Raw genomic sequence first — 12,190 nt, 5'->3', positions numbered from 1 at the left:
TACATGCCTCAAACTGGGGTTCAAGTAGTAAAGATGTGCACATTTCCCCATTGCTCCTTCGTATCTTATATTGTACATATGTCAACATAATTTACAGTCAGTAACAGGGGGTTTCTCCTTCTGCTAGCCATAACAGCTTTATAACCAACTAGATGATTACCCGCTTCGCCGGGAAGAAGTAGAGCCGAATACCCGGCCGTCGCCGGGGACCCGGCTTTGCCGGGTGTACGCCGGCATCGCCGGCGCACGAAGGAAGGGAGATCTAAAAATAGTAACGTGCAGTGACCTTCTAAATATAGTAACGTACAAACGGGAATATGGATTGACGCCACACGAAGGAAGGGAGATAAACGCAAAACACTGGAGAAGATAAGGAAGAGTTACTGGGAATGGTGAAATAAACAGAAAAACGAAAATCGGTTCAGCGCTGCGCGCTGAGAGCACGTGTTGAAATATCTCATCGATCAGGTTGTGTCCGGGGTCTCTGTGAATAAGCCCACCAAATTTGAAGCAGATCCATCGAGAACTTTGGCCGTGCATCGCGAAGACACAGACACACAGACACACAGACACAAGTCGTATATATATATATAGATATCCTGCCTACTTTTATGGTCTTAAAAAAACCCACACAGGCCCTTCATTTTAAGGTAATTCAAAACCCTTATGATAAGATCACTAACCTGAAAAGAGAAGGTGCGAAAAATGTCATATATAGGTCATACAACTATACACAGATTTGCACAATAAGCGCACAGGTGCTTTCTCCTTTGAATGCTATATCCTTTTCCAAAATACTACATTCACGATTGCGAGTTGTAAAGAAGATAGTCTGACGGTAATTTCTTCTTCTCTAGAGAAGCAGCAAGCTCCAATTTACTTCAAAAATAGATAATTGGCCACTGAGTGCCCTCACAGCAGAATAAAACAAAATCTGGACACAGCATATAGTAGTCTCAAAGCAAGATCTAAACAACAACAAAACTGTGGATGAGACAACATTCTTTTGTTTTCCAACTTTGAAAGCAAAGCAAGTACATTGATAGAGTTTTCTACTCCCACTGAAGTATACAAATACGGTGACCAATTGCTTGTTAGATAATAGATTAGAGATACGCAATTCCTGCAAAGCAACTACAATCAAAAGAGAAACTTGAGAAATATATTCAAATACTTGTAGTGTTTTTGCTTTAGCAATGATTCAAGTTCAACAGTTCTTGGGGGTTCGCTTTCCACACCGTAAGAAAAAGGGAAAACAGTTTTTGGCGATTTGAAAGAAGTTTCGGCGTAGTACCGACAGCCAACTCCAGACCACATCCCACACTTGCGAAAACAAATTGCACCAAAACAAATGAAGTCGTCTGCTGTGATAGGGTGCAGACGTAATGGAGCAAACAACACCTCGCTTCAGCAGCCCCCTCCCTCCCCCTTACAGACACACACACACACACACACACACACACACACACACACACACACACACACACACACACACACACACAAACACATTTCCCTAAAGTTCCACAAAGTGCGTAAATTGCTGCTTCTCCAGAGACAACTCCAAGACAGTTCCAGACACTCACATTACACCGAGAAAGAATGAACAAAATAATAATACCCGTAGATTTACGTACCTGTGACAGTAGCAACTGCTTCGCTCTCCTGCATCAGAGAAACGCGAATACCTCTCACGCCACAATTGTTCTCGATAAATCTTCCCCCCGTTCCGAACCCACGACACGCTCAGGACACCTACGGAGCCGTAAAGCACACACCAACAGACCGGCCATTAAAAGCCCATAAGCCAGCGACGCATGCCTAAACCTAAACTCCACCCTGGGAGATTATGAACTGTTTGCAACATTTCAAAAGAAGACGAGGGGGAAAGGGTAGACAAAAATGAAAACGGAAAAGAATAAAGAAAACGGAGAAGACATGAAATGGACGCGAAAGAGATCCTTAGCGGTATGTATGACGGCTTACTAGCGCCAAAACCTAGGGTTAGCATTTTCACGTGATCATTTCAATGATCACGTGTTCCATGTAATTCGCAGCGATAATGTTAACTGGTTGTGTTAATTACTACTGTTCAGTTTTGTCCTCAGCTTACTAGTGCCAAAACCGTAATTAAACATTGAAACCTGATAATTAGACATGAACACGTGAAAATTAAGCATGAGCATTTGCATGATCACTTGATAATCAAAATGTTCACGTGAAAATGATTAATGTTCAGTTCTGGTTCACTTCCACACTGATTACTTGAGCCAAACGTGAACGTTAAACGTCATTGGGGGGGGGGGGGGTGAACATTTGGTTATGTTCTATGATAATTGTAATTTTCACGTGAACATTATGATTATGTGGTTTTGGCACTAGTAAGCCGTCATAGGTATGAGCAAAGGAGAGAAGAATCTGATGCGGCATAAAAAGAAAGAAAGGAACCGAATATTGCAACCTGCTGAGTGCAGTGAAGAGGCGGTGAGCGGTTCAGGTGTGCGCACAATAATGCGTTGTGTTGTTGACAGGGGGTGTGGGTGGTATCGCGATTACCAAATAGTCTTTCAAAAGAGAAGAAAAATGACACATTTGACAACCTTTCTCTCTCCCAACTCATATTTGCACTTCCTTTTTCCTGACACGTCTGTCTGTCTGTCTGTCTGTCTGTCTGTCTGTCTGTCTGTCTGTCTCTCTCTCTCTCTCTCTCTCTCTCTCTCTCTCTCTTTCTCTCTCTCTCTCTCATTCCCTCTCTCGTTCTCTCTCTCTCACTGTCACTCTCTCTCTCACTGTCACTCTCTTTCTTTCTCAGTCTCTCTCTTCTCTTCTCTCTCCCTCTTCTCTCTCTTCCTCTTTTCTCTCTGTCTCTCTGTCTCTCCCTTTCCCTCTCTCTCTCTCTCTCTCTCTCTCTCTCTCTCTCTCTCTCTCTCTCTCTCTCTCTCTCTCTCTCTCTCTTCCTGTCTCTTTTTGGTGGAACACAAAGACAGGGAAACGAAGAAATTCTTAAGCTGTTGACCTCCAGCCAATGTGATTTCATAATGACGAGACTATATATAAAATGTATGTTAGGTACCAACACGAACAGCTGTTAAAAACGGCATTAAAAAAAGTATACGCCGCTTGTCTTCAAGGCCCATAATTATGTGCATTTTACTTCGCAAGAGCGGAACTGACGGGACTATGCAGGTTCTGTTAGGCACCAACACGAACAGCTGTTAAAAACGGCATCAACAAAACGTATACGCCGCTTTCCATATATATATGTGCCTTTCACTTCGCAAGAACAAAATGTGATAATCAGACATTCAGTTGTGCTGCAATCGTGCACACAAAAAGTCCTTAAACTAATCCGAGCGCGTCACCATCTGGAATTTTCTTCTTCTTTCTTTTTTCACAGCAGCTTTCGTGATGACATACGATCACCTGTGTTCCGTTTTAGTTCGGAATTGTTTCCCTAAATAATTGTTTTGTTATTTTCAGAAATTCTAGAAAGTTTCCGGTTTGCACCTCGAAATGGCTCACGTATCATTGTCAAGGCAGAAAACGCGCTCCATAGTGACCATATGCCCTTTTTAAAATCTCGTTCTCAGAGGGGGAGCAGGTGCTTAGTGATGTCTGATTATGTTACTTGATAGTTCCATATAGCTGTATAGTGTAGGTTGCCATAGTATACGTGTATGTGTTGTAAATTAGTATCAGTGAGGACGTGAGATAACAAATGAGAACAATTAAGAATTCTTTCTTCTTGTCGTTCGCTGTTAGATCGTCAGTCCGGACTGCAGGGCGAAACGTGCTGTCCTCTATCAAGAATTCTAAAAATCGGAGACCATTAGGAGAGGAGGTGGAGGCTGGGGTGGGGGGTGGGAGGGGCTTAGAGAAGGAGACTTGGGGTGTGTGGGCGTGTAAGACGAATGGAAAACTATTTGTGGGGAGAAGAGCGGAGGGTTGGAACAAAATAGAGAGAAAAAAAGTCAATCACGCTGCGTGTTCAGCAACCATCGCTTACCATAAAGAAAAAGAACTGCAGGAACTCTACAGAAATTAATGGTATACCCCCTCTAATGCTATCATCCAAATCACCCAAACAAACAACCGTAACAAACAGACGAACAAACAAACAAACAAACAATTAAACAAACAAACAATCTGACCTCAAAAAACCAAGAAAATCAAAACACCTCCACAAAACAACAACCCATCACGCACACAACAACCAAAGACTATAAAGTAAATACCTTGCCACTGTTGAAAGCCACAACCACCTGATCCGACACTCACACTTTTTTGACACTGATCAGAAAGATCAAAAGGCCCGCAAAGGATGCTAGTGTCGGGAGGTTCAAAGGGCCTTTCAGCCGCACACCTGGATGGATGGGGGAAATATCGGCGGGAGATGAGGATGATCCTCCCGTCCACCAGGGGCCTGACAGGTGTGGGGATGAAACTGTCAGTTCGCAGACACTTGCATAGGTAGGAAAGGTAAGTGGAAAGGTGTCAGAGGCGTTAGAGAGTGAGAAGGAGAGAGAGAGAGAGAGAGAGAGAGAGAGAGAGAGAGAGAGGGAGGGAGAGAGAGAGAGAGAAAATAGGGAGAGAGAGAAAAACACAGGTAGAAAGAGAGAGAGAGAGAGAGAGAGAGAGAGAGAGAGAGAGACTATGGCAATGACAATGACAATTCTTTATTTAACGAGGGTAATAGATTAAGCAGTGGTCTAGCTGCTTTTTTACATCCAGCCCTCGCCCTAAAGAGGGACTAACTAAAAATAAAATAAAAAAAGAGCACACACAAAAAATAATGAGAGAGAGAGAGAGAAAGAAAGAGAGAGAGACAGAGACAGACAGAGAGACAGAGAGAGAGACAGAGACAGAGACAGCGAGAGAGAGAGAGAGAGAAAGAGAGAGAGAGAGAGAGAGAGAGGGACAGAGAGAGAGATCCACCCCCCACTAATATGCGCCCAAAAAGGGAACAAATAACAACGGGGTTTTAGGGGTGATGGAAAAGTGGGGAAAGGGGGAAACAGCTAGTGAACCCCCACTCCCATCTCCCCTGAAAGAAAATTAACACGAATACAGTCAGGACGAGAGATGCCGTTACACCACATAATGAGGAAAACAGACCACAAGGAGGACGAAAAATCAGAAACCAATACGAATAAAATAAGTGAACCTCAGACAGTTTGGGTTCTCATCGGTGAACTGGAGACAAAGGGTGTGAGGTTAAAGTATAAACTTAGTTCAGATTCAGATTAACTATAATTAACATACGGATACACTGAAGTAGGCTTAACTAACGTAGAGAGAGAGAGAGAGAGAGAGAGAGAGAGAGAGAGAGAGAGAGAGAGAGAGAGACAGACAGACAGACAGACAGACAGACAGACAGACTGACAGACAGACAGACAGACAAACAGAGAGACATGCAGAGAGAGACAGAGACAGAGAGAGGCAGACAGACAAACAGAGAGACAGAGAGAGAGAGAGATACAGACAGACAGACAGACAGAGAGAGACAGACAGACAGAGACAGAGAAATAGAGACAAAGAGAGGGACAGATAGAGAGATCCCCCCACCCACAAAGGTGTTTCTGCTTGTGTCAAGTCAACACAAAATAAAACAAAAAATCACGCAACTCATCAATCCTTAACAACAACAAAAGTCACACCAATGGTACAAAACGGCTACGTTAAGTTTCGTTTTCTTTTTTCGTTGATTATAAATCGATGTATTTCTTTACCTATTTATCAATTTATTCGCTTACTTACGAATTCATTTCATTTGTTTCAGGCTTGTTTGGATCGCGATCTTTCGAAGTAGGTATTCTGTTTCATTTTAATCAGTGAGCATTAGATGTGTTCTTCCCTAGGAAACTCGACAAACGCCTTTAGCAATTCTACAAAAAACTAACTGAAAAACTAGCATTTTTGTCGTTGTGGTGGCAGTTGTTTTTGGCGTATTTGATTACTTTGTTTAACTTTATGTCATGCCGAGCACACACGTGCTATCTTCGATTGCTCGACCACACTTTTTCTTCTGCAATTATCTCAATTTTCCCTTGTATAGAGGATGATTATGTAACCCTCATCTGATGACTCATCGGGAACGTTTCTCAAACAGACATGTAATTTGTATATGGAGAAACAATCAAAACTTGTCGCATGTCTCCTATTTCTTTCTTTTATTTTTCTATTTTTTTGTGTGCTTCGTTTTCATTCTCAACCGGCTTTGATTTCCATCTTTCGTTTTAGCAGAAACCTGCGTCCAATGGAATCGAGGGCGTATCAGATCGAACAAAATATCCCAATTTTCCAAGAGAAAATACCATCACCACCACCATCACATTCCTGCTCCTTCTTCTTTCTGCATCACATTTCAAACAGTACTGCTGCCGTTTGGTTGAAACCCATTTGTAACAGGAGCGACGGGTAACTGTCGCAGGATAATGGCGGCAATTTGCACCGGAAGTTATGTGGCGTGCGTTCACCGCGGGGGCTGATGGACCGGAAATGACGTGGATCAAGGGAAGACTACTGTCGGTTTGAGGCGTGGAGGCCCGGCAAATGAGGCATTTAAATCGAGCTTACAATTTCGGTCTCGCGTGTTCCAGTTAAATAGGTCAGCTCTCTTTCCTGGTTAAACAAGTTGTTGGTTCAGTGTTATGTCGCCCTCTATAATCCTGAAATCACGACATATGTCCTTGCCACCCCGAAAGAGAAATGGTGATTCTGTATCACTTACTGGATTTGTGTAACGTGTTCATGTGAAGACTTCTAATGTCTGTTGCGCACGTTAACGTGCTTTGGTTCAATGAGAACGTCTATCCAGGTTTCCCAATTGCTTCGTTTCCGGCCGATTTATGTGGAGCACGTGATGCGCACAAAAAATATTGGCGGTCTAGAAGTGTCGTGTGCGCAATGATCGCGGCGGCTTTCTTGACCGCCAAGGACGACCACGCACGTTGTGAGACGTCATTCGTTAGACCTCAATAGGCAAGTGAGTATACACCACAATTATGCAAGAAAAGAGGAAAAACACAATGTACATTTTGCTGCCCATGTGGTGCATTACACAGCAAATTGCCAGACCAACATGTGTGCCATATAGCAATTAAGTAATCAAATAAATCTTTTCTTCAAAATTCGAATAACCCGTTTCTGAAATAAACGCAATTTTACCTTCAGTGAAGCGGACAGTTCGAGAAACAGAGCTGAGCGTCACTGAATTTTTGGGGACATGACACGGAGAACAAATTGACAACCGGTTCTGTCACTCTGGGCCCACATTGTTTGCACAGAATTAGACAATTTGCGAAACACAACGCAACAGGCTTTAAAAGCAAACCTCTTACCCTCGTTTATGTTGACACAACTCGCTGTCCATTGATGTGTCTCCTGCTGTTGCCAAATTTGCGTCTCTAAAGCAAACTAAAAAGCAGATAGAAAAGAAATAGGCCGCAAACAACTGGCCGCACGTAAATATTTGCGCGGAATATGGAGTGATGCAAAAGTGCATGAATGTCGCCCCACGTACTGTCGGGCACACTTCGACCGTTGCAGGCGACACGTGACACGAGAATCGATGGATTTTTAGATGATAGTGAGCATGTTGCAAAAATAATGATTATTAACAAAAAAAACTGCGGAAGGAAGATTTTAGTTCTCCTTTCTGTCTATAATTATTGTGTGTGTGTGTGTGTGTGTGTGTGTGTGTGTGTGTGTGTGTGTGTGTGTGTGTGTGTGTGTGTGTGTGTGTGTGTGTGTGTGTGTGTAAGTGTGTGTGTGTGTGTGTTTCGTGTGTGTGTGTTTGTGTGCGTACGTGCGAGCGTGCGTGCGTGACTGTGTGTGTGTGTGTGTGTGTGTGTGTGTGTGTGTGTGTGTGTGTGTGTGGGGGGGGGGGGGGGGTATAGACGGGTAGAGGCAGAAACAGGAGCAAAAGAGATGTGAACAGAAATTGTCCACACCAAACTCACCGACAGATTTCCAGAAGTGCACAAAAGAGCGGATACACACAACATGTTTGTAGAACTGACATTGAGCGAAATAGAAAACATAAAAATATACATACAACATCATACACAGATACCCTGAGAGGGAGAGCGAAAGCAGACGAGGCCCAGACGTCACTGCAAAACTAATCCCAGAAGTACAAGACTCGAAAGTCAAAACAGTCTGACACACTTCACAAAAAAACAAAAAAACTAAATTATTTTTAGCACCGATTGTCCCGTACAAAATGACGTCCCGCCGGTTGATTACCCGCCAATTTCAATGGCACATTTGTCAGTGTTTTTGACAGAAGTCCAAATTCTGGAACTGTTCAAGCTATAACTACACCACACCAAATATTGACTTTTTCCAGACACGTCTGATTGCATGTCTAATAAAAAACACTCACTCGGAAGAGAGTTTTGCAAGTTTTAAGTTGAGCTGATTTAATGTCTAGACTTCATCTGTGTCTGCTTGCCTTTGGTCTAATCTTTTGATTCGTTTCTGATTGTTATAAAGGTTGGTGTTCTAGTTGATGTGCATATTCGGTGATACCTTTAATTTCACTATGCTTCCCACCAGCTTTTCTTTTCCCTTGTTTCTTTCCATGCTTCTTTATCCTCCCTTCTCGTATTTGTTCTCCCCCTCCTCCCCGTCCCCATAATCATCAGCACCTGCAATAGCAGCAGCAGTGGCTGCAGTATCATCATCATCAGCATCATCATCAGCAGCAGCAGCAGCAGCAGCAACATCATCATCAGCATCATCAGCATCATCATCACCATCATCATCATCATCAGCATCATCAGCATCATCAGCATCACCATCACCATCACCATCACCATCATCATCATCATTATCCCAAATTCCAATTTTCCACAGAAACACTCTCTTCCAATACGAAGAAAAGGCCCTCTCTTGGTCCTCCAATACAGAATTTCAATAAAAAGGACCTTTCTGCTCAGTCACACACTAAGAGCTACAAACAGCACGGCACTGTATATATTATGCAACACACACTGTGGGAGCCCACAACCGCACACTGAGAGATCATTTTCTGATTAGTGACTAATCATGACCACAGAGCCAGAAAAGCCATCAATGGCAAAAGCAAATGTTACGTGACTATTTTCAAGATCCCACCATTAGAAGTATCGATACAAACGTTCAATTCCTGAACAAAAAAAGTGCTCTTGCATTTTTCCTGGGCACAATCAAGACACTCCAGTCCTTACAAACAGAGACGCAATAGCAGCAAAACATAGTGAATCATGATAATAAACAGGATCTCGAACCTCCTTTGCCTACGATAAACAGTCACCAATAGCCTTAGCACTTATATACTAACCACAAGAGAAAACCAACAAAGTCAAGATCAGAAGAAAAAGAAAAACACCCCGAAAAAACATGACAATAACCAGGACCCCTTCCCCTCCCCACAAAAACAGTCAGCATGGTGTCCATGCACTACACTCGGAGAGGTCGGTGTCAAAATAGCGACTGACCTCAGGATAAAACCAGCTAAGTCAGCAGCAGCAGCGAAACAATTGTGAAACATGACAATAACCAGGACCCCCTCCCTTCCCTAGGACAGTCAGCAATGTCATGCACCACACTCGGAGGGGTTAGTGTCAGATTAGTGACTGACCACAGAAAAAAAAGCCAGCAAAGCCGGCATCAGCAGCGAAACAATTGTGAAACATGGCAATAACCAGGACCCCCCTCCCATCTCCACGACAATCAGTCGGCAGCGTCCAGGGTCACCACATTCGGAGAGGTCAGTGTCAGATTAGCGACTGACCACAGGAGAAAACCAGCATCAACAAAAAGCAATCAGCCCAAGAGGCAGCGCATGACAGTACGGTGCCTAATGAGAGGGTCAAATCATGTTAGTGTCAGGGCGCGGTGGCCAAATCAGGTTTTGGGCCATGTTACAGTGACACTAAACAACGCTCCGCGAGGTGAGACAAAGCCGGGGAGAAGGCATGGGGAGGCGAAATGAGATGGATTGCTCCGAGGGCTTGATGGTACGTTCGACAGCATGTCAACGCATGCAGGGGTCGGTTGTGCCGATAACTATAGCACTGTGGGCACTAGTCTGGTCACTTGTCAAAGGTCTGGTGTGGGTGGAACTGGCCAGAAAAAAACCCCGAAATATGGTCCTCTTGGTGTGTTTTTTCTTCTCAAAACAGTGCAAAAAAAGTCGGACAGTACTTGGAAGAAAAACGCATGTTTGAAAACTGAACCAAGATGCCGAATATTTCCTAGTGAGTGTAATGTCTTTGTCGCCGTTTCTGGTTTGGCAATGATAGCTGGACAAGAGGCAAACAAAATGCAAGGAAAGCTATAGATTTCAAAAATGTGTGGATATATAGCATAATATAACCGTGAATTGAAAGTTCAATGGTAGATGGCCACGTATACACCCGAGTTTCCAGCTCGAAACTCTAAATCCCAAACTGAATTCGAAGGAGCATCTGCAAAAAAGATGCTTTCAAATGATTGGGGAAAGAAATCTGCTAGAGTCTGATTTGAAAACGTCAAAAGCGATATGTTGACAATAACGTCAAAAGCGTAAAATGCACAAGATGCAGATATCAACCAGGAATGATTGTGTGAGTAATGACTGTCTGGAACGAACGCGCAGTACTTTTTCATTTACCTTGAAGGATGTCGAAAACTTAAAAATGGTTTCCACTCGATCTCCAAACAACTCGTGTTCCTTGGAATATGTTTTCAGCAAATGTACAAAAGTTCTAGCCCTTCAAATCAGGAAATTTACACATATCCTAGATTTGTTTTTCTGGGTGAAACAGGAAATTTACAAATTTACTGTAATTGTCATGGGTTTTGTAAATGTCCTGGTTTTGAAAATATACTATAACTTATTCATTATACAATACAATACAATACAATACAATACAATACAATACAATACAATACAATACAATACAATACAATACAATACAATACAATACAATACAATACAATGCAATACAATACAATACAATACAATACAATTTAACAAGACAAAAACAGTGCACACACTCTCAACTGTACACGCTATGCATGTAGAGGTCTTCAAGTGACATTCTGAGACGTTAAATCACACAAAGTATTATGTTTTCCATAAAACAAAAATTGTTTTCCTTTGAATTACAAATGAAACAAGTCGCGTAAGGCGAAATTACAACATTTAGTCAAGCTGTCGAACAAACAGAATGAAACTGAACTCACTGCATTTTTACAGCAAGAGCGTATACTCGTAGCCTCGTCAGTCCACCGCTCGATGCAAAGGCAGTGAAATTGACAAGAAGAGCGGGGTAGTAGTTGCGCTGAGAAGGATAGCACGCTTTTCTTTATCTCTATTCTTTTTAACTTTCTGAGCGTGTTTTTAATCCAAACATATCACATCTATATGTTTTTGGAATCAGGAACCCACAAGGAATAAGATGAAAGTGTTTTTAAATCGATTTCGGAAATTTAATTTTAATAATAATTTTTATATTTTTAATTTGCAGAGCTAGTTTTTAATCCGAATATAACATATGTATATGTTTTTGGAATCAGAAAATGATAAGAATAAGATGAACGTAAATTTGGATCGTGTTAAAAACGAATTATTTTTTTTTAAATTTTCAGACTTGTTTGTTTGTTTGTTTATTTGTTGCTTAACGTCCAGCCGACTACGCAGAGCCATATCAGGACGAGGAAGGGGGGATGAAGGGGGCCACTTGTCAAGCGATTCCTGTTTACAAATGCACTAACCCATTACTTGTGTCCCAGCAGGCTTTAGTAAAACTAAATTAATACCTACTGGAAGATTACCAGTTTCCAGTATGTTAAAATAGGCTTAACCTATCTACTGCTGGACTTACATCAGAACACTAACAGATTAAACTATACATGAATCGCGAGACAAGCGGCAAGAGAAGAGATTTTTGGAAAAAATACAGGTGAATGAGCAAGAAGGCAGAAAAAAGAAAAGAATTCATGAAGAAAAAGAGAGCATGACAGGAAAGAGGAACCAAAAATCTACCTAACAGCAAACTAGAAAGCTCCTGCGGTTCCAAAAACAGGAGGGGCTTTTAATTTCATAACCGCAGTGCCCCACTGCGGGAATTTTCAGACTTTTAATGACCAAAGTCATGAATTAATTTTTAAGCCACCAAGCTGAAATGCAATACCGAAGTCCGGCCTTCGTCGAAGATTACTT

This window comes from Littorina saxatilis, linkage group LG1 (assembly GCF_037325665.1).
Source record: "Littorina saxatilis isolate snail1 linkage group LG1, US_GU_Lsax_2.0, whole genome shotgun sequence".
Lineage (NCBI taxonomy): Eukaryota > Metazoa > Mollusca > Gastropoda > Littorinimorpha > Littorinidae > Littorina > Littorina saxatilis.
The sequence above is the reverse complement of the archived record's forward strand: the minus strand, read 5'-3'. Positions refer to the sequence as shown.